We start from the raw sequence: 22,613 nt of genomic DNA on the forward strand, positions 1-22,613 counted from the left end.
TCTTGCCTCCACATCCTAGCTCCCCGATCTCTCTGCCCATTACCTCTTCTTCTCCCCCCACCCCACCCTGCCTCTGCCTATTATCTCTTAACCATCCTTACTAATGAGTCCAACAGCCACCTCCTCCAAGAAGCCTCTCCTGACCCCTCCCCAGGCTGAATCAGGTCACTCCTCCAGCTCCCTTCCTCAGGCATCCTCCATTTTACCCAATGTTCATTACCAGCTGGGCACTGTGCTCACCTTTGATGATGCTTACAGGTGGTGATTGCTATTATTTATTCCCATTTTGCAGGGAAGAAACTGAAGCACAGAAAGCAGAGGTGAAGTCACTAGCCTCAGGTCAGTGAACAACTCAAACTGGCAGGACCTGGTCAGCTGCAACATCCAGACAGCCACAACCACAACCACAGCAGGAAAGGGGGCAGCCTGCAGTGCCCAGATAAGAAAGGACCTCGCCCCCCCACCCTGCACATCTGCTCTCCTCTGGGTGTCCTAGGGATAGTTAGGAGGTAGGAGGAGTGAACCCAGGCCTGGCCCCCACCAACTACAGTCATCCCAGCGGCTCCTGTGCCAGTGTTCACGCCATGCCAGGCGCTGGGCCAACCAGAAACACTTTGCGTGCCTGACTCACTCAATCTGTAGATGGCCCTGGGTCTGGAGGAGGGTACAGTTATGCACCCTCACACCCATTTCTCAGAACAAGAAATGGAGGCTCATGGGGCTGTGAACTCCCACTGGCACTGGAGGCCTCCCCTCCCCCCAGCCATGAGGCTGCTACTGGGATGGCCCTTTCCTAGTCAAAGCTTCCTCTGACCCCAGCAACACTCCCAGAAATAGAAATTGCTCACCTATTTTACAGATGAGAAAACTGAGGCTCAGAAAACTTTCCCTGGGGCCAAAAGGCCAGTTCCAGAATGAAGGCTCCCAGTTTATTTCCACTGCCTTTTCCCTCCAGACATCTTCACTGGGAGCAGGTGAGCTGGGAGGGCAGGCAAGGGAGGTCCAATAGCTTCCTTCCTGCTCCCTGGCTAGGCCTGCGGGGCCTAGGTGTGTGAGGGTGCAGGCACTTCCCAGTTTATCCACAGCAGCTGCTCTTGAGTTGAGGCTGGGGATACTACAGCCCCTGCTCCAGAATTTCTAACTCTGCAACGGTCCCATGCAACAGATCCAGTCCACCTCAGTGGGGCCAGTGGGGGCTCCAGCCTAGGATTGCCCATCAGTTGGCATTTCACAGGTTTTGCAAGTCAGACTCAGCCACACAGGTCCACACCCCAGACATGTGTCTTCCTCAGTTTCCCAATTCCCACCATAAAAGGCCCCTCTACACTCCCAGCTGCCCAGCCAGCAATCTCCTCTGAACACTTTCCTTCATGCCCCACTGCTTTAGGCAGGAGACACAGATGATGTTCTACTAAAATGAACACTAAGTCCACCTAGTGTCCACCATCCCTGGGAGTCGAGTCCAAAGCAGAAGCTGCCTCCCATCTATTTTTCCCATAGCAGCTGCTGGATACTCTTAAGTTCCAATGGGACTCCCTCTCACACTTTGTTCTAAGCTTCCTGTGGTCCCCACAGGCTTGAGAATGGAAACCACACACTCCTTTCCATCCATCTTCGAGGCCAGGGCCAACCTCTCCCCACCTCCAATCCCCGCGTTTCAGCCCCGCTGGCCTCTTTCCTACTCAGCAAACACACCAGGCTGTGGGCCCTGCCTCGGAATCTTGCTGTTTTCTGGGCCTAAAAAGCCCTCGCTGTCTGGCCACTCAGATCCGGATGATATTTTCTCCAAGAAGCCTTCCCTGTCCTAACTTACCCCACTGCCCTGAAGCGTCGTCTTCCCTGCACTTAGTAGGGGCCGGAATGATCTGTTTCTGCTTACGCGGTTCCTAGCCGTCTACGCTGAGCTCCTGTGGGCTCTGCAGCCGGGGCTCCGGTTGCATCCCCAGGTCTGGCACGTCTGTGGCACCCAGTAGGTGCTCCGTACAGATTTGCTGGTGACGAGCCGACACTCCCGTAGCGCTCCCCAGTGCCTCCTGCCCATTACGCAGCTGCGTCCCTGAGTGCGCACAGCCCCGGGGTTCTCTGGGGCTCTCCGGGGAGCGGGGATCTCTCGAGGAGGCAGCCCGGGCCTGGACCAGATGGAAAGCCCCGAGATGCCGTCCTGGGCGCGGAGATGGGGGACCGAGCAGCTGCGTCTGGAGACCCAGCCGGGGCCGCCATGGCTGCGGAGGAGGGGCGGGAGCTGGCCGCAAGGGTGGCATTTCGGCGGTGTTCTGGGAGGGGGGGGAACAGCTTACCTGAGGGGAGCGGCGACGGAGTGCACTAGGGCCGGCGGAGGGACGGGATATCAGCGCCAGTAAAAAAACCACACGCTGCGAGCACTGGGTAGTCACAATCCGTACGTAGCTCCCCTCCGGCTAGGGGCGGGGGTGGGGGTGGAGGGGAATGGAAGGCTGGGGCGGGGCGGGCCGGGGCGGGGCCGGGGCCCGGGCCTGGAAGGGCGGGTCTGGGGGCAGGGGCAGGGGCTGGGGACGAGCTGGGTCCCGGCGGCGCAGGGCGCCCTACCTACAACTGGCGGCTTTCAGTCTTTGCTCCCGACCCCACGCCAGCCCCGCCCCGCCTGCCCCGGGCCCCGCCCTCCCCGGGCCCCGCCCCACCCCGCCCCCAGCCCCGCCCCAAGGCGCATTTGGCCGCAATCCAGCTCCGGATATCTTGTCTGAACCTCTGTCTGTGAACATAGCTACTGTGCATTGTGCGCTCAGTCTGGTCCCCACTTCGCCTGCGCTCGCCACATGTTCCCCACCCCTCGCTCCCTCAGGAGTGCCTTCTGGCTAGGCTCCGGCCGGCGAATCTGCCAACCCTGCTGGGAAGCCCTGTTTCCCCTTAGGCGGAGCGTTGCAGAGGAGGCCTGGGCACCGCTTCTGACCTCCGAGGCCGCCTCCGGTACCCCGAGTCTAGGGTCCTGTCCCAATTCACAGGCCATACCGGTCCAGTTCGTGATTCATGGGCCAGGGGCGCGCAGAGGCTGATCTCAACTTTGGGGGCTTTCAGGGCCATTCTGGAGGCTGGGAGGCATGGAACGCAGCAGGGCGGCCTGCGGTTTGGAGTCATAGCAGGGGATTTTACCACTCCATTGACAGAAAATCAACAAGGAAACAGCAGCCTTCAATGACACACTAGATCAGATGGATTTAGTTGATACCTTCAGAGCATTTCACCCCAATACAGCCCAATATACATTCTTTTCAAGTGCATATGGAACGTTTTCTAGGATAGATCACATGTTAAGACACACAACAAGTCTCAATAAATTTAGGATAAAAAAAAAGTCTGCAGTTTGGTGGTGTGCAGGTGTCAGGCAGCTTGGAATGTGGCGCAGCTCCAGGTTCTGCTGTGGTGTCCACATAGGAGAGGCGAACAGGGGAAGGTGCTGGGCTCCCTGGTAGTGGCTGGAATGGAAAGTGACCCAGGTCAGTAGTGCGCAGGGGCACAAATTGTACTCAGACGGTGAATGGAGGACAATCCCGGATCAGGCAGAGGTCTTCTGTGCATATGAGGCACACCAGGGACTCAAGGTTCAGCTGTCACCAGTTGAAGGGGTGGGGTTTCCAGAGCCACTGGCCAACCCGTGTGATCTGGCATCATCTTTGGACAATAAGCCTCTCCCTGAAGCAGATCCCAGGAAGGTGGGAGAAGTCCTGGTTTTCTGGACTTTGGGCCCCCTAGGCAAGTTGCCTCATATCACTGACATTTGATTTCCACACACAGGAGTGTAGAGAGGACAGAGTTCTTGGTTGCAAGTGTGGAAGAACCTGTCCCTCCAACTCAGTTTCTGGCCTTGCATTTGCTGCTTACCCCCTGCCCCACCCCATTATTCTTTCTCTTCAAATGCCGTGTCCTTCTTCCTCAGGCCTCAGTCCCTTCCAAAGAGCCCCCCATCTCCACCTCTGTCCACCCTCCATGTGCACTCATTCTCTACCCCTTTTCCAAGAGTTCCTTTGCATACCAGAAAAGGAAAACAAAGTAACTGGTTTCCGTTGTTGTCACTAGGAACTGCCTTGTAGCACATGCGTTGTACCTGGGGCCGCTCAGAACAGGACAGCCATTTGTACGAATATAGTAACAGGGAGACTCCCCATGGAATAGAGGCAAGTGGCAGATCCTTGGCAAAATGGAGGAAGAGGCCCTCTGAAAAGGATGGGGTGGCCCAGGGTCAGGGAGAGATTTCAGATGGGAGGTACTACATGGGCAAAGTGGAGAGGCTGCAGGAAGGGGTCAGCCTGAGGGAAGGGGTGCAGGCTAGGCTGTCTACAGCTGGGCTGCTGCTTGGCTTCTGCATGTCCTCCTCCTGGTCCTCCCCAGCCCCATCCATAAGCACACTTACTGGAGGAGGGGGTGACTTGAGAGAGATGAGTGGGTAGGGAATAAGCACAGTCAGGGTCTGGAGGTGATGAGGAGAGGACAATAGGGTGAGGTCAGTGACTAAAGGCCCTCAAAGGCTTTTCCTGGAAAGGCACTACCAGATGTAAAATGAGACACAGTCAGATTGAAAATGAGTGGGCAGGGGGAGCAGCTGGGGCCTGATGGGGCTGAGGGTGGTAGATAGGAGTGAAAGAAGGGACTCCGGGGGGATTTAGAAGTAAAATGGCCAGGGTCAGGGGAATCATGGGAGGCCATGGCCTAGTAAGTGGGGAAGGGGAGTGAGAGCTGTTTCTAAGCTAGCCAGTTCAGTATGGGGCATCTAGGGGTGGGCCCTAGGAAAGCCCAGAACTCAGACCTAAAGGAGAGGGAAGGAGCTCCTTGTCTCCTCTCCTTCCCTCCAGGACTTCAGGGACAAGGAGGTAGGATGGAAGAGGCTGATGGGCCTGGATCCAGGTGCCTCCCCAAGGATCTCCTTGTCCCTACTGCTCTGCTCTAGCCAGTCTGCTGGCCCTTGCCACACTGGCCTTTTTCAGACCCTGGGGCCATCACAGCCAGGCCTGGTAGCTGGACTCTGGACCTTGGGCCCTGTGATAGGTGGAATAATAGCTATGCAGTGGTGCCCACATGTCCTAACCCCTGGGACCTGTGGCTATGTGGCCTTGTATGGCAAAAGGGACTTTGCAGGTCTGATTAAGTTAAAGGTTTAGAGAGAGAAAGATGCTCCTGTATTATCCAGGTGGGTCCAGTGTAATCACAGGGAGGCAAGAGTGTCAGAGACTGAAGATGCTGCACTGCTGACTCTGAAGGTGGAGGGTGGGACTTTGAGCCAAGGCCTGCAAGCAGCCTCTAGAAGCAGGAAGAGGCACAGAAACATTCTCCTCAGTGCTTCCATAAGGACTGCAGCCCTTCAGACACCTTGATTCTAGCTCAGTGAGACCCATGTTGGATCTCTGATCTCCAGAACCATCAGATAATAATTGTGTGTTAGTTAAGCTACCACCTTTGTGATGGTTTGTTACTGAAGCTACAGGAGACTCACACAGACTCCAAGCGCCCTATTAGGAGTCCTTCTCACAGTGTCAGACCTCACCCCTACTCCCATGTTGACTCAATTTCCAAATTACCACCACTCCAGAGCTGACCCCCTATGGTGGTCTCCAGGGTGGCTGCTCCCTCTTCCCAAGGGTTGGGGACTGAAGTCCTGGATGTCTGCCTGTCTGTCACTGCCTCTCTGGGCCCTGCAGTATTCTGTTAAGTGATTCTTGCTCTAGTGCCTCATGCCAGGAAGCTGTCTGCTATCCCACGGTCTGACTGTCCTGTCTGGCCCATCTTTGCCAATCAAGATTCCTGCTTTCAGAATCTAAAGGTCAAAATAAATGAAAAAACAAAACAGAAACAAACTCTAGATACAGAGAACATTTTGATGATTACCAGATGGGTGGTGGGCTGGAGGGCTGGGTAAAAAAGGTGAAGGAATTAAGGAGTACAAATTGGGAGAGTTTGTTAGAAATACCCACAGGGTCCTAAAAACATTCACAAACCCACCCACCTGGGAATCAGCACCAGAAGGGCACAATTTGCTTGTGGGCAGTGGAAAAAATGACTGAAAGCCTGCCAAGAGCCCAGCAAGCAGCACTGTTCCCTCTCTGACCCCTCCCCCACATATAGTGCCACATCGGATCAAAGTAGGTTGCCCTGCCCTGGCGAATCCATAAGGCTCTGCCCCTTACAATGTAACAAGAGCTCCAAGACAAAGAAATATGACCAAAATGAAAGAACAGATCAAAACTCCAAAAATAGAACAAAGTGATGAAGAGATAGCCAACCTATCAGATGCAGAGTTCATAACACTGGTAATCAGGATGCTCACAGAAATAGTTGAGTATGGTCGAAAAATAGAGGAAAGAGTGAAGGCTATGCAAAGTGAAATAAAGGAAAATATACAAGAAACCAATGGTGAAGGGAAGGAAACTGGGACTCAAATCAACAGTTTGGAGTAGAAGAAAGAAATAAACATTCATCCAGAACAGAATAAAGAAATAAGAATTCAAAAAAAATGAGGAGAGGTTTAGGAACTTCTGGGACAACTTCAAATGTTCCAACATCCAAATCATAAGGGTGCCAGAAGGAGACAAAAGAGCAAGAAGTTGATAATTTATTTGAAAAATAATGAAGGAAAACTTCCCCAACCTGGAAAAGGAAATAGACATGCAAGTCCAGGAAGCTCAGAGAATCTCAAAGAAGCTGGACCCAAGGAGAAAGACACCAAAACACATTGTAATTAAATTACCCAAGATTAAGGGTAAGGAGAGAACCTTAAAAGCAACAAGAGAAAAGCAAAGAGTTACCTACAAAGGAGTGCCCATAAGACTGTCAGTTGATTGCTCAAGAGAGACCTTGCAGGTAAGAACGGGCTGGAAAGAAGTATTCCAAGTCATGAAAGGCAAGGACCTATACTCAAGATTACTCACTCTATCCAGCAAAGCTATCCTTTAGAATGGAAGGGCAGATAGAGTGCTTCCCATATAAGGTCAAGTTAAAGGAATTCATCATCACCAAACCCTTATTATATGAAATGTTAAAGGGACTTATCTAAGAAGAAGAAGATGATCAAAAATATGAACAGTAAAATGGCAACAAACTCACATCAACAACTGAACCTGAAAAAAATGAAAACAAGAACAAACTAAGCAGCCCTGGCTGGTGTGGCTCAGTGGATTGAGTGCTTGACTGCAAAGCAAAGTGTCGCTGGTTTGATTCCTGGTCAGGGCACATGCCTGGGTTGTGGGCCAGGTCCCCAGTAGGGGATACATGAGGGGCAACCACACAGTAATGTTTCTCTGTCTCTGTTTCTCTCTCCTTTACCCTCTCTGTAAAAATAAATAATTAAAAAAAAAACTAAGCAAACAACTAGAATAGGAACAGACTCACAGAAATGGAGACTACATGGAGCACTATCACTGGGGAAGAGGAGCAGGGAGAATGAGGGAAAAGTTACAGGGAATAAGTATAAATTGTAGGTACAAAATAGACAGGGGGAGGTTAAGAACAGTATAGAAAGCGGAGAAGCCAAAGAACTTATATGTACGACCCACAGACATGAACTAAGATGGGGAAATGATGGTGGAGGTGGGTACAGGGCAGAGGGGAACAAAGGGGAGAAAAAAATGGGACAATTATAATAGCATAATCAATAAAATATACTTTTTAAAAAAGGAGTACAAGTTGATAGTTACAAAATAGTCATAGGAATGTAATGTCAATAATAGTACAATAAGTATTTATGGTGCTAGGTGGGTACTAGACTTATTGGGGGACCACTTTATAAGTTATATAAATGTCTAACCACTATGCGGTACATCTGAAACTAATATGATATGGAATGTCAACCATAATTGAAAAAATATTCCTACCTTCAGTGGGGGTGGGGGGCTCCTCTTCCTGAAGACAGAGACCCACAGTTCAGACAGGCCTGGGTCCCCATTTGTGCTGTGTGACCTCAGGTGTGTTATACAGCTTCTCTGAGCCCTGTCGTGTCCCCATCAGTGGAATGGAAGATAACCAGACCAGCTTGGGGGCTGGTAACTGGAGGGACCATTCTCCCCACATGCCTGTCCCACCCTTTCCCCTCCAAATGCCCTGAATAGGGACTGGAGGAAGTGACTGGAGGGGGAAATGAGGAATGGAAAGGCCTCTGTACTGGCTGTGCCCTCTGCCTGGAATGCTCTTCCTGCATGCCCACACAGTCCCCGCTTGTCCACACAGCCCCCCACACTCACTTCCTTGGGTCTTCAGTCAAAGGCCACCCTGCTCCTCCCTCCTGCTATCCCCTGCCAAACCCCCAGTCCTCCTCCCTCTTGTTCAGTATTGAGCCTGTGTACTGACAGTCCCCCCTGGAGAGTGTCCACTCCCCACCAAGGCAGGGGGCCCTGCTTTGATCTCTCTGTGACCCTAACACCTAAACAGGGCCTTGGTGCTGCACAGTGGTGCTTCATAAATATCCACTAGGGGCAGAGAGGATGAGACAGCCCAGACAAGAAATAGGATTAGTCTGAGAAAGGCTCAGAAAGAACTTGCTGAATGGTGTGTCTGTGTGTATGTCTATGTGTCTCTATGTTCATCTAGGTCTCTGTGTGCTTCTCTGTGTTTCTTTGTGTGTCTGTGTCTCTGTGAGTCTGCCTGGGTATGTCTCTAGGTGCACGTGTGTATGACTATGGAGATGTCTAACTCTGGGGTGTCCTTGTGTGCCTCTCTGTATATCTCTGTGTGTCTGTGAGTCTGTCTGACTCAGGGTGTGTCTCTTTCTGGGGGTGCCTATGAAGCCTCAACTTCCCCTACCAAGTGAGCAGTGGATCCCACTCTCCCTGAACTGGCACTGCCTCTTCTCTTGTCCTGCTGCTTGTCTCCCTCCTACCCTACCCCCATCAGGTACCCTCCCAGCTCTGTGCCTCAGTGTCCTCACTTGCCTCAGCATCTAGCTTCCCTTCCCCACCATCTGGCCCTCCCAGCTCCCCTCAGCCAGTGTGAGTCAGTGATGCCCACCAGCCAACCCGAGGTGGGAAGAAATTGTTACCAGGCACTGTGTGGACAGTCTGGCAGAGATGAACATGGCCAACCCTGTCTGTGAAGCAAGTGCCCTTCAGATGCTCATTTCACATATGAAGACACAAGTCCAGAGTGGTGCAGCAAGCTGCCCAAAGCCACACAGCACAGGGAGCATGCACCTTTGAACTGAGCTCTGCCTGACCTCTTATTCTCTGTCAGCCTCAGCTTTCTTTCCCTTTGTTGCATTGGGTAGGGGTGGCACCAGGGTGGGGGAGGCATCAGGGTGGGGGATGATTGCCCCTCACTTTCCCTCATCCCCACCATCTCTGTTTCCTGGGAGGTCAGGGCTGGCCTGGCCCCCATGCAGGTAAGATATGGGTGATGGGAAAGGGTCCCAACACCTCTTGTGTGCCTACCGTTCACCACCCATCTCTAACTTCCCACTCACAGGAAGCCCTGATTCATTGATTCCTGTCTTCTGCCCTGTTAGGGTGGCCGTGCTGTGGCTGTGAAAGAGTTCACAAAAAGAAGAAAAGGCAGAGAGCAAAATTTTATTCACTTTCCAAGAAGGGAAGGGGGCTAGTGTGGAGAAGTACACAAGCAGCATTAAGTTTTTATTGGGTGATAAAGAGCAGGGGAATACAGCTGGGTAGTCATGGTGATTAGTTGTAAATCAGAAGGTTTCAGGCTGATCGTGCAGGCTTCAGTTTGTTCTGCTGTTATCTTTGGATTTAGGGTCCAGATCCTCAGGTCTGGCATGTCCTGCTTGTGTAAGTTTAAAGCACCTGCATAGGGGATGCTCTCCAGTCCTGAGAATAGGGGCTCAGAGAAACAACTGTTAATTATGCTTGATGGGCTCAAGGAAAGAGAGAGAGCTAGCTCTGGTAAAAAGATCCTAAAAGGGGCTTTTTGTCCTTTCATGTCCCACTGTAGGAGGGTGCAGCCAAAGGGTCCCCAAAAGAAGGATTTGGAATGGGGTCCAGAACTCAAGGTGTCCAGGTGATTTTAAGATGTCCTCACCCCGACCCCCCAGGTGTGGGTTGGGGGAAGGGACAAATGGAGCAGGGCCAATGAGAGCTGTTTTGCATAGCAACAGCCTTGCAGCTACCCTCTGGGGTGGTCATTTAGCATATCTATAACCTTTAACTGGTTGCATAGATATGTTAAATCGCTGTGACCAGCTCTGAGCCAGGGGAATAGAAGTAACTTCCCCACCAAGATGTAACTGGGGGCAGGTCCCCCGAATTCCAGCGCCTGCATGGGAGCTCAGAGAAGATTGGCTCCATGACATGGGGCCACGCCTGCCCAGACTCATGATGGCAGCCCAGTAAAGCTGGAAGGATATGAGTTCTGGCAAGTGAAGCCGAGTGTGGGAGGAGTCGGAAATGGGGCTGCAGAGGAAGATGGGCGCGGGGATTTAAACTCAGGTGCGGCAGCCATTGGGAAGAGATCCATGCGGTTTGGCTAACTGGAAACTCCTGCAGCCATGTGAGGAGGGGGCAGGGGCCGGCGTGGACAGGACAGGAGTCTCCGCGGCCGCCTGCCCTGCTGTAGCCCCATAGACACTGCCTGCGACGCAGCCGCCTGCAGCTCCGAGCCCCAGCCGGCTCTGCAGCTGCGGCCGGGAGAAGGGGCCACCAGTAAGTGACTTGGGGAGCACCAGGTCACTGCCGGGCCACCACAGCCACCGCCAGGCCTCGGCTCTCAGAGCCTCAGGCCAACCTCGCAGCCACCTGCTCTGGACCTGGGGCCAGGACACGATAAGCTCTGCACTAGCCCTCTGGGCACTGCCGCCGCCGCCGCCGCCGCCGCCGCCGCTGCCGCCGCCGCCAATGCCATTGCTCTCCCAGAAAGGGGGATCACCCCCCATCCCTCCCAGTCATGAGAAGAGTCACCACGAGGCTTTAGCTGGAGATCTGGCAACACAACCAATGGTGCTGGGAACTAAGGAAGGCCTGCCAGCTGAGCACAAATTACTAGGAAAAACCAAGAGCTGCCTAAGCCACAGACTTCTATTTCTTCTCCTGAGATACGGTACCCCAGACTGGGCAAAGGGGGGAAGGAAGGACTGCGTGTGTTTGTGGGTGTTTCAAGGGACTTTGGGATTTTGACAAAGACATTAAGTCATTACTTTTAGTCTGTATAACTTGAACAAATAACTCTTTTTCACCAATCTCTAGCATGGAGAGCTATAATTCTCTGCCTTAGGGAAAGGTGAACCTAGTACAGGGGGACCCCAGAAGAAATGGGGATCAATTCGGTAGCATTGTGGGACCCTCTTCCCTGGTAGCCAATTGGGAGGATCATGGGAAACCACATGCGCAGTAGCTTTAAAGTAATGCAACTACTTGTACATGCTCAGTAAAAGTCCACCAAAACTAGCCAGGAAGGATCAGCCCTATAGGAATAGAGTCCCTCCAGCCCATGAGGTCAATCTCTGCTTGGAGTTGGCCTGCTTCCATGTTCTCTTCTATAAACTTTGGGTGTTCGGTTCAATTCTTTGTCCTGATTACTAAGAACCTAGTTACCTGTGCCCACCTGTGACACCACTACCTGGGAAAGTGAGCCTTTGAAACTGTGCTTTCATCCTAAGGCCCAGAAGGTTGAAAGGGCCCACAGTGCCCAAAGGATGAAGCCCATTAACACCTTTGGGTGTTCACAACCCCTATGCACGCCCAAAACTGGCACCACCTTTACCTGTCAATCAATATGTAACTTCTTCACCCCCATCCCGCCAACTATATACACCTCAAAACAAAGGACTCACTCTCTTGGCTCTCTGGCACCCAGACTCAGGCTACCCAGGCAGTTGCCATCCGGGCCCTTTGGCTGCCCTTGCCCTGCTTTGCCCTGAACCTCTGCCTTTCACCACCCCCCCACACCTCCACAAGGCCCATTTTCTTCCTTGAGAACATATCACCAACAAACCCTGCTTGCATGCTAATAAACTTGCTGATCTGTAATTCTTTACTGCCTTGGCAAGAAGAACTGAGTTTCTGAGAGTTTCTGCTGTAATAGTATTACATTCACATTGTTGTGCAACCATTACCACCATCTTCCTCCAACTTTCTTTCCAACCTTATCTTCCCAAAAATGAAATTCTGTCCCCATTAAACACTAATTCCTTCTCCCCCTCCCCCAACCCTTGGCTCTCACCATATACTTCCTGTTTCTATGAATTTGACTCCTCTAGGGACCTCTTATAAATGGAATCACAGAGTACTTATCCTTTTTGTGTCTGGCTTACTTCACTCACTGTAATGTTTTCAAGGTTTATCTGTCTTGTACCAGGTACTTCATTCTTTTTATAGCTGAGTAAATATCCATGGTACATACATACCACATTTTATTTATCCATCAACTGTCAATGGACACGAGTGCTTTCACTCTGGGCAACTGTAGATCATGCTGCAGAGAACATGAACTGCCTGGTTGAGTCCCTGCTCTCCATTCTTTTGGGCAGGTTAAAGAACAGAAGTTTGATAGAGTACATTTTGAGATCTAATTGGTTTTATTAAGCCTTCAGGAAGGTTCACATTCTAGGGAGTAGAGAGGCACTCAGTGAACAAAATGGAAAGGTTTTAATGGCCAAAGGAGGGGAGGGGAGGAACCATTTGCAAAAGAAAAGAACCGATCTGGTTCAGGCCAGGTCCTCTTCTTGGCTGGAGGGAAGGCAGGGGTTTTGTCATGCGGATGTTGTCACTTGTGTTAATCAGGAAATTTCAGAATGGCTGGTTAAAGGTCACACTTCTGGGAGAGGCTGAATTTCAAGTAAGCCTTGGTTTGCTGTTGTAGGGGCAAATGACTCAATTTGGGGCCTGTTCTGGAGCCTGTGGTAATTCTGTATGTAACTTATCAAGGTACCTGAACCTTGTTTTTTAACTTAATACTTCTGGGGATTTTTGAAATTAAAATACATAAAGAGGTGTTAAAAACAAATTTTCAACTAAGTCTGGTGGTTTAATTGGCTTTATTAAATGATTCAGGAGTGTGACAGCATCTCATTGAGCAAGCAGAGGGTTGCTCCCAGGGCTTGTACCAAATGGAAGGGTTTACAAGAAGAAAGGTGGGGCAAGGGACCTATTAGTAAAAGAAAAGAATTATTTTTAGACTATGACATCTTTGGTGGGGGGGAGGTAAGGGGATGAGGGAATGCAGGCTGTTTCTTCTTCCTATGGGAAGAAGACAGATGATCTCATTGGTGTTGACCACCAAAGCCCAGACTAGTTGATTAAGATCACACTTCTGGGAGGGGTTGAAAGTGCAGTTAGGTTTGGCATTAAATCTAGGTTGGGCATCATGGGCTCTTAGCATAAATGATACCCTTTTGGACCTGAATTTTTTTCTTTAACACAGATCTCTTGGTTTTGTTTTGAAAGGAGTTGAGATGAGTCTTTTATTTTCTGGAAACAGCTTTAGAAATATAATTCATATACCATCCAATTCTCCAATTTACTGTGTTCAAGCCAAGTGTTTTTAAAGATTTTTATTTATTTATTTGTAGAGAAAGGGGAAGGGAGGAAGAGAGGGAGAGAAACATTAACGTACAAGAGACACATTGATTGATGGCCTCTTGCACATCCCCAACTGGGGACCTGGCTTGCAACCCAGGCATTTTATTTCCATGTGCTCTGCATATTCAGCTTCTCAGACAATCCCTTCCTAGACTGCTTACCATTGCCCAGACAACCTTTTCTTATGGCCACTCCCTACTCCTCCACAGTGATCTGATCAGATCTCTCTGTATCACCCAGTTTGGGGGGCCGGTCTTAGCATCCCCTAAGTGGCCACTGGTGAAGGCAGGATGGGCTGCTCTAGGTGATGTGATCAGAACATCAGATGAGCCAGAACACTTCCTGTGTATGGTTTCCAAGGCACTAGAACAAAGTACCACAAATTGGATGGCTTAACAACAGAAATTTATCCTCTCACAGTTCTGAAAGTTCCAGGTTAAAAATCAAGGCATTGGCAAATCCACACTCTCTCCAAAGTCTCTAGGGAAGAAATTTTCTCACCTCTTTCTCACTTCTGGTGATGCCAGCATTCCTTGGTATTCTTAGGCTTGTAAGACTGATTACTCCAATTCCTAGGTCCATATCCACATGGCTGTTTTCCTTCTCTGTGTCCAAATTCCTCTTATAAGTTCACCAGTCATTCACTCAGGGCCCATTCTACTCCAGGATGAACTCATTTTAACTTGATTACACTTGAAAAGACTCTACAGTAAGTTCTCACTTGATGTGGTAAGTTCTATGACTTTAAGCAAAATTACATATTATAGCAGAACAAATCCAGAGGTTTGGCCGTCTGTTGCCACAAAAGCCAACCTTGTGAGGCAGATGCTGGTGCAAAAGGAATGAGGTTTTATTCAGGTGCTGAGTGAGCTGGGAGAATGGTGGACTCCTCTCTCAGAGACCATCTCCTCTTTCTGTCATGGAAAAGAGTCCAACTGTCCTCAGCAAGACCAAAACAGAAGCCCATGTCCAGAGCGCCTGCTCCATTTTAAAGTACAGTCCTTTGGAGCCCACAGGTGGCTACTAAGTGGTCTTAGTCCCTGTCCAGGTGGCTTAGCTTGTTCCCAGCTGTTGTTCACTTCAGCTTCCCTGCTGGAGCCTGTATGTGGAGCCTGCACAGCCATGAGCCACGTGGCTGCTAGAGTCACATGGTCATGTGCTCCCAGGCAAGAGAGCACATGAACACATGGGTGAGAGCATTACCAGGTGGGCGAGTGAGCCTCCCTCCTGGAGGCCATGGGCCACGTGGATGCTAAGACCACATGGCAAGGAAAGAACAGGCAAGTGCAACAAGAGAGTACAGGGAGAAAGAAAGGAAGAAAGAAAAAGAAAGGGAGAGGGAGAGGGAGATTCCTTGTTCACCTGGGATTATATTAGTTTGGGAGTGGGGTGAAGCAGGTGCTTTCTCAAAACAACCAATCAACTACTCAAAGTTTTGCATGCTTTTGGGTGGGTCCACCCCCCAACCAATCCCTTCTTTTGCCAGGCTAGACTGACAGGCCTCTTTGGTTCAGCACCTCCCCCTGCACCATTTTGACTTATATGGTGCCTGTGCCTGCCTTCCTCTGGCCCCACCCCCAATGTGGTTAAGGGGAGCTTTTTTTCTCCAATTGTCTTGCTAGCATTTCACGCACTTGGAAAAACCTCCCCAGCCACCATCTTGGCTGATCTGGAAGACTCCCTGGCACTCCTACTGATCGTTTTTCCATAACATTATATAAAAAAAGACTGATATAACTTTATCTGAGGACCAGCGGTCTTTCCAAATAAGATCACATTTCCAGATGCTGGGGCTTAGGACTTCAACATATATTTTGGAGGGACATAATTCAATCCAAAATACCTTCCAAATATTTTTTTGATTTGTTCTTTGTGTGTGTGCATCTGTCACAGGTGGACACAGGTAACCAGGTTCTTGGTGATCAGGACAAAGAATTGAACGGAACACCCAGAGTTCATAGAAGAGAACATGGGAGCAGGCCAACTCCAAGCAGAGATTGACCTCATGGGCTGGAGGGACTTTATTCTTATATGGTGGGTCCTTCCTGGCTAGTTTTGGTGGGCTTTTACTGAGCATGTACAAGTAGTTGTATTACTTTAAAGCTACTGCGCATGTGGTCTCCCATGATTTTCCCTGATTGGCCGCCAGGGAAGAGGGTTCCACAGTGTTACTGAATTGACCCCCCTTTCTCCTGGGATCCCCTTGTACTAGGTTTACCTTCCCCTTCGCCAGAGAATTATAGCTCTCCATGTTAGAGATTGCTGAAAAAGAAAGGAGCTATTTATTCAAGTTATATAGACTTAAGAGTAATGACTTAATGTCTTCGTCAAAATCCCAAAGTCCCTTAAAACACCCACAAACACACACAGTCCTTCCCTCCCTGTTTTGCCCAGTCTGGGGTACCGTATCTCAGAGAAAGTAATAGAAGTCCGTGGCCCAGGCAGCACTATCAGCTGTGTCGCCGGGATCTCCAGCTAAAGCCTCGTGGTGGTTTTTTGCTAAAGCTGCATGGTGATTCTTCTCATGGCTGCAGGGGTTCCCACTCTGCCAGAAGCGCGTAGCTCTCTCTGCAATGGCTGTCACGTCTGGGTTTAAATCCTTGCACCAATCCGCCTCTGCAGCCCCATTTCCGACTCCCCCCACAATCGGCTACACTTGCCAGCATTCCTGTATCCTTCCAGGTATACTGGGCTGCCATAGTGAGTCTGGGCAGGCGTGGCCCCACGGCGTGGAGCCAATCATCTCCAAGCTCTCACGCAGGTGTTGTAACCAGGGGGAGTTGCCTCCCAGTTATGTCCTGGGTGGAAGTAACTCCCTTTTCCCTGGCTCAGAGCAGGGCCACAGCTATTTAACATATCTATGCAACCAGTTAAAGGTTATAGATGTGTTAAATGACCGCACCAGAGGTTAGCTGCAAAGCTGTTAGCTGCTATGCAAAACAGCCCTCAATGGCCCTGCTCCATGTGTCCCTTCCCCCAACCCACACCTGTGGGGGTGAGGACATCCTATATATCTTTCTAATGTTTCCTGGACACCTTGAGTTCTGGACCCCATTACAAATCCTTTTGGGGGCCCCCTGGCTGCACTCTCCTACACATCTGTTCCCCTCCCCCACAAACAACTCTGTGGTGGTAGAACCCTATTGAAATACTACATGTGAATTATTATATACAAATTTGTGGAAGCAAAATGTCCCTTCCAAAAAACCACCTGTTCGGGGAGAACCCCAAAAGTCTAAATTCAGGATTGATTCTGAAGAATTGGCACATAGCCTTATTCAAATTCATAAGAGCTTTATAGGAGAAATTTACACACGTAGCAAGGCAGCTGCTCCCAGTGGTGGCAGCCCAGAAAAATCCATGCCCCTCCCAGGACAGGGTCCCTTCTTATAGGGGTTAACAGCAGAGCTCTGCGGTGGGTAGTCACGCTGTCCACCAGGAAGAGCAGTGTGTCCCCCGCTAAGGTAACAGGCAGCATTGGGCAGTGACTGCCCTCTGAACATACATTGACCTCCATCCTGGGGGCCTGACACTCATCTTTGTGCAGTTGCCTGGGTGTCAGCTAAGCCTGAGGCTGCAGAGAGTTAAACAGAGCCCAGCATTTCCCAGGCACCTTTGGTGCTGGAGCCAGGTTGCACCTAAAGTGAATTTCCCTACACCCCCAGTGAATTAATTCCTTTCCCCCCCAAGAATTATCAGCCTGTAGTTCAAGTTATAGCCCCCATCTTGTTCACTATAAAGTAGAATGAATTCTTTGTCATAATTTGGACACTTTTTGAAAGATATAGTTCCTTCCAACCAACCCTTTCATTTCCTCCTCCAGGTTTTTGGTTCCTGTGTTTTGGAGGGTCATGAGGAGACCCCTTTGTCATTCCAAGTCAATGTGGAGGATGAGTGATAAGGGTGTGTGGGGGACAGAATGTTCAGGGTGTGGGCAGGTGTCAGGGGTGACCTTCTCGAGGACAGAATGTCCCTCAGCTGAAGGGGCAGGTGGGTGTGGATCAGGGAACCAGGGGAGACAGAACCCATCGTGACCTGAAGGAGACTGTCTGTCCTCAGGCCTGCAGGACCCAGGCACAGACATCATGGAACCACGATCAGGTTTTTGTGGACAGTGTCATCCTCTGATTTGCAGTCTGCAGGGTCATGGAGCCACACTGCTGGAGATGCACAGCAAGCATAGAGGGACATGAGCCTTGTTTTCACAGCAAAGGCACTTGGTGGCTGACAGGACCGGGGGCAGAGGAGGGGTAGAAAGGAGAGTGAGGTGGGAGGGAGGTCCTATGGGCAGGTCTGGACTGTGCACATAGCACGATGCCCCTCTCTGGCTGGGAAGCCAAGCGGGCAGCCAGGGCAACAGCAGATTTGAAGAGATGGTACTAGGTTGGATGGGAGAGGTCCAGATGGCTCTGGGAGGCATGTGCTGAAAGCCCAGTTTGTGTGGGCTGGAGATACAGTGCCCATGGGCAACAGCCTCTGTGGTGAGAACAAGGGGGTGTGTGGGGGCTGGGTCTAACTGCGAGGGGGCATCTGGCTGGGACCTGTCCCCTCTGCCCCTTCAGGCCAGCTGCATGGGCCACCCTCAGCATCCAGGCAGAGGAGTCCACAGAGCAGCTTTGCTGGACAGATGAGGCCGAAGGAGTGTACCTGAAGTGTAATTCAGGCCTTGAACTTGGCCTCTAGACCACCTTGGGCAGGAGCTGCAGGAAGACAATCAGAAAGGAGGAGCAGGGAGGGGAAAACAGCATTTGTTGCATTTATTGACCACTTACCAAACACAGAGCATATCCTAGCCTCTTGCCTAGTAAACACAACTGTTGACAACTGTTGTCACAGGTACTCCTGTGTCAGACTCTATTTTACATAAACTCACCTGATCCCTCAATAGCCCTGTGAAGTGGGTATTCCTATCTTTCTTTCGCTGGTGAGGACATGGACATGTAGAGAGGTTAGGGTACTGGCCCAGGGTCATACAGCCGGCCAGTGGCTGAGCTGGGAGTGAAACCCTAGACAGTGTTTCTGCTCTGTTGGTGGTGAGTCAGTGGCTAGTGGACAGACAGATCCCATTGTCTGGGCAAAGCTGGGCCCTGAATGAAGACTCCTGTACTCTTGCTTGGGGTGTGAGCTGGAGGGGGGACTGGCCTGACCCCACCTCCCTGGAACCTCCCTTCCCTCCAATGTTTCTTTCATAACTGCTGCAGGCTGGGGAGGAAGAGGGGGAGAGTTGCCTAGAAATGGGGGTGGGTGGGAGGAGGAAGCCAGGGCAGGACTGGCAGAGCTGGGGAGAGGCCTGGGGATGTGGGGCTGGGGGCCATGCCAAGACAGTGGAGGGGCTGTGTTCGAGCTCAGGACTTGGGGGTCCTCCCCCACTGGGTCCTGGAGTTTCTCAGTTCTTTCTACACCCCCACCAGCCTGGGAGTGGCTCCAAGGATGATAATGTTAGTTGGGGAGGCCGGGGGTGGGGGTGGGGGGTGGAGACACATCTCACCAATTGATTCAGCATTCCTGAGCGGGGTCAGATAAGATTGCCAGGTGTTCCAAAGATCACTAGAGAGACTTGATAGGCAGGAGGAGGGGAGCCTTTGAGATTCTGTGTGTATTGGTTCCACTGTCTGGGAAAGGAAGCCTTGAAACTATGCATTAATTTCAAAGTCTGGAGAGAGGAGGAGGAGGGGGAGCCTGGAGACTGGCTGTAAGCATAAAACCTCTAAAAGCCCAATAGGTGGAGCACTCAGACTAGATGGGTGCCGGCTTCTAGTTTATAAATAAACTTGCTACCACTTTTCCACTGTATTCTTTATGTCTTATCTGAATTAGTCTCTTGAGAGTGAGACTGGAACCGAGGAGGTAGAGTCCCCTTATTTGGGTCTCCTCAGTAAAAGGAGGGTTTCCTGGAGGAAAGGATCCTGGGGTGAGCAGCTAAGCTTTTGCATATTACTCAATGCTTTCTCTTGTATTTTGCAAAACTGAGTGTGTGCATGTGTGCGTGTATATTAACTAAAAGAAAATTAGCTATGGTCCCAAAGCCTCCTATCCCAAGATCTGAGCAGGGGCAGAGGGAAGGTGAGAGGGTGAGGTTTCCAGAGCAGGGGCTGAAACTGAATTTACAAGGGTGATAGTGTGTCAGGGCTATGGGCAAAAAGGACAGCAGATACAAATGCCTAAAGGTTTGAAGTGGCATGTTCTGGCATGAAGGTTAATATAGTGGTGCAAGAACAGAGAGGGGAGGTAGAAATAAGATTGCAGAAGAAGCAAGGTTGGTGCTGAGAAAGTCCTTAAAGACTTGGATTTGATATTGGGGGGAATAGGGAGCCATGGAAGGTTTTGGAGCAGGAAGGGACACAGTCTTATCTGTGTGCTCTGGTGACCCCCCTGGCTGCTGTCTGGAGGAGGAGCAGGGCAGAGGTAGGGACAGCTGCTCAGTGCAGAGCTCATGAGGCCTGAACAGGACAGAGGGGTAGAGGGAAGGAGGAGGGCTTTTAACTTTAGAACTTCGTATTCAAATATAGCATACAGAAAAAGCACACAAGTCACAACTGTACAGCATAAAGGGTCCTATGGACTAGCTGAGGATTTGGCAACAGAGTGTTTTTTTGCATTAAAAATATATATATATACATATCTCATAGCCCTGGCCGGTGTGACTCAGTTAGTTGGAGTGTTGTGCCGTAAACTGAAAGGTTGCAGGTTCCATCCCTGGTCAGGGTGCATACAGAGACAACAAATCAATGTTTCTCTGTCACATGGATGTTTCTCTCCCTCTGTTCCTTCTTCCCTCTCTAAAAGTAATGAACAAATGTCCTTGGGTGGGGATATATCTAGATAGATAGATAGATAGATAGATAGATAGATGTAAAATTGGCATTCTTCTTTTGATATGTAGCTCTGTGAATTTTAACACATGCATAGATTCATGTAACCACAACAGTCAGGGTAGAGAACAGCTCCATCACCCCGCAAAGTTCCCTCACACTACCTCTTTGTAGTCTCATCTTCTCTCTCCCCTCCCCTGGCAACTCTGTCCTCTGTCGCTAGAGTCTAGTCTTTCTGAGACTGTCATATAAATGGAATCACACAGTGTGTAACCTTTTGAAAGTGGCTTCTTTTATTCAGCATACAGACAACAGGATTTTACCTTTTTCAGTAGACATTATGCACAAGAACAGTTGTAGGTTCATAGCAAAATTGAGCAGAAAGTACAGAGATGTCCTATATAACTTTCCCTACACATGCACAGCTGCCCACTACCCACATCCCCACTGGAGTGGTGCATTTGTTACAGTCGGTGACCCTGCACTGACACATTGTGATTAAAGCACGAAAGTTAGGACACAGAACAGAGACCTCAAGCCCTGCCCCTCCCCTTTTCTGTCTTGACTGGAACATCGCAGATGTGACTTCACTGACCACGTGTCCTCTGTTTTTCTCTCCCTAGTTTCCTGTAATTGAGGGGACCAATAAAAATATCGCCACCTGGAGAGAAGTGCTGAACAAGGATGATCTATGTTGGCAGTCACCCCACCAGTGTCAGAGGCCAAAGAGCACCCTATCTCCTCTCAAGCCTAACCTCCCCCCACCCACGTGTATTAAACACTGTTCACCCAGAGCCCATTGGGGGATCTTGTTCTCTGGGGTGGCCTGCTTTCACTTTTCCAGCGTGTACTATCACTTTAATAAGTTTACTGGGCTTTGCTAAATCTTCCTGTCATGTTTTTAAATTCCTTCTTGTTCCATGACAAGGACCTGGGTGTGTTGAGGCCTCCCTTGGCCTCCCCAGGCACTGCCTGGAATCAGTGATCACCCCCAAGTTCACAGTTCACATTAGGGTTCATCCTGGTGTTGTTCGTTCTATGGGTTTGGACAAATGTATCATGACAAATGTCCACCATTACAGTATTGTACTGAGTACTTTTACTGCCCTAAAAATCCTCTGTGCTCTACCTGCTTGTCCCACCCCCATCCCCAGCTCCTGGCCACCACTGATCCTTTTGCAATCTCCATAGTTTTCCCTTTTCCAGAAGGTCACAAAGTTGGAATCATGCAGTTTGTGGCCTTTTTGGACTGGCTTATTTCACTTAGTAACATGCATTTAACCTTCCTTGGTTAAACATGGCCTGACAGCTCGTTTCTTTTTCATGATGAATGATATCCCATTGTCTGAATGCACACGTTTTGTTTATCCATTTATCTGCTGAAGGACATCCTGGTTGTTGTGGCAGTTATGAGTAAAGCTGTTATAAACATCCGTGTGTGGGTTTTTATGTGGACATAGATTTCAGCTCGCTTGGGTAAATATCAAGGAGCACAGTTGCTGGACTGCATGGTAAGAGTATGCGTTACTCTGTAAGAAACTGCTGAACTGTTTTGCAAACTGGCTGCACCATTTTTTATTCCCATAAGCAATGAAGGAGAGCTTCTGTTGCTCCATAGCAACAGGATTTTAGTAATTGCTAATTTTATTAGAGAGCTTTATTATTTATAAAATAATTTTAAGTTCATTATTTCTTCAGAGAAGGATCCTCCTTTTATTTTATTATTCTAGCTTTATTGTGATGTAACTGACGTAGACCATTATGTGAGTTTGAGGTATACAGGTGTTGATGGGTTTGACACCTGGATGTACTGAAATCCATGACTTCAGTGAAGCTGGCTAACACCTCATGTCATTACCATTTCCTTTGCTTGGTGAGAATGTGAAGATCTACTCTCTTCAAGTCTAGCAACTTCAAATCTACAACACAATATTATTAACTATAACCACCATGTTGTACACTTATCCATCATTTAAAAAATTTAGCCCTGGCTGGTGTGGCTCAGTGGATTGAGTGCTGGCCTGCGAATGAAAGGATGAGAATGAAAGGTTCAATTCCCAGTTTAGGCTACAGCCTCAGTTGTGGGCTAGGTCCCTGGTGTGGGAGGTGAGAGAGAGGCAACCACACATTGATGTTTCTCTTATTCTTCCTTTTTCCCCCTTCCTTAGTCTAAAAATAAATAAATAAAATATATTTTAAAATGTATGTTTATTTATTGTTTAAAATTCTAAAAATTGATTTATTTCAGAGAAAGAGGAAGGGAGAGAGAGAAACATCGATTTGTTGCTCCACCCATCCATGCAACCACTGGTTGACTCCT

The 22,613-nt window shown here is 49.7% G+C and overlaps 1 protein-coding gene and 1 long non-coding RNA gene across 5 annotated transcripts in view; one reads left to right on the plus strand and one right to left on the minus strand.

Moving 5' to 3' along the window:
* Nucleotides 1–2,573, minus strand: part of CERS4 (ceramide synthase 4) — a 25,811-nt gene extending 23,238 nt beyond the window's left edge. Inside the window, exon 1 of one of the 4 annotated variants that reach the window (XM_028522057.2) lies at nt 2,298–2,573. The gene's annotated coding sequence lies outside the window, so the exon portion shown is untranslated. Of the gene's footprint in view, nt 1–240; nt 447–1,813; nt 2,003–2,297 lie in introns of those variants that run through there. The other 3 variants (XM_036032735.1, XM_036032734.1, XM_036032736.1) reach the window with 3 other exon arrangements.
* LOC118502043 overlaps nt 1–21,750 on the plus strand; it is a 22,271-nt gene extending 521 nt beyond the window's left edge. The window contains exons 2-3 of the long non-coding RNA XR_004904719.1: nt 293–339; nt 20,917–21,750. This is a non-coding gene — a long non-coding RNA (uncharacterized LOC118502043). The remainder of the gene's footprint in view (nt 1–292; nt 340–20,916) is intronic.
* The last annotated feature ends 863 nt before the right edge of the window (nt 21,751–22,613 follow it).

The sequence above is a fragment of the Phyllostomus discolor genome, chromosome 8, assembly GCF_004126475.2.
Source record: "Phyllostomus discolor isolate MPI-MPIP mPhyDis1 chromosome 8, mPhyDis1.pri.v3, whole genome shotgun sequence".
In the NCBI taxonomy this organism is placed as follows: Eukaryota; Metazoa; Chordata; class Mammalia; order Chiroptera; family Phyllostomidae; genus Phyllostomus; species Phyllostomus discolor.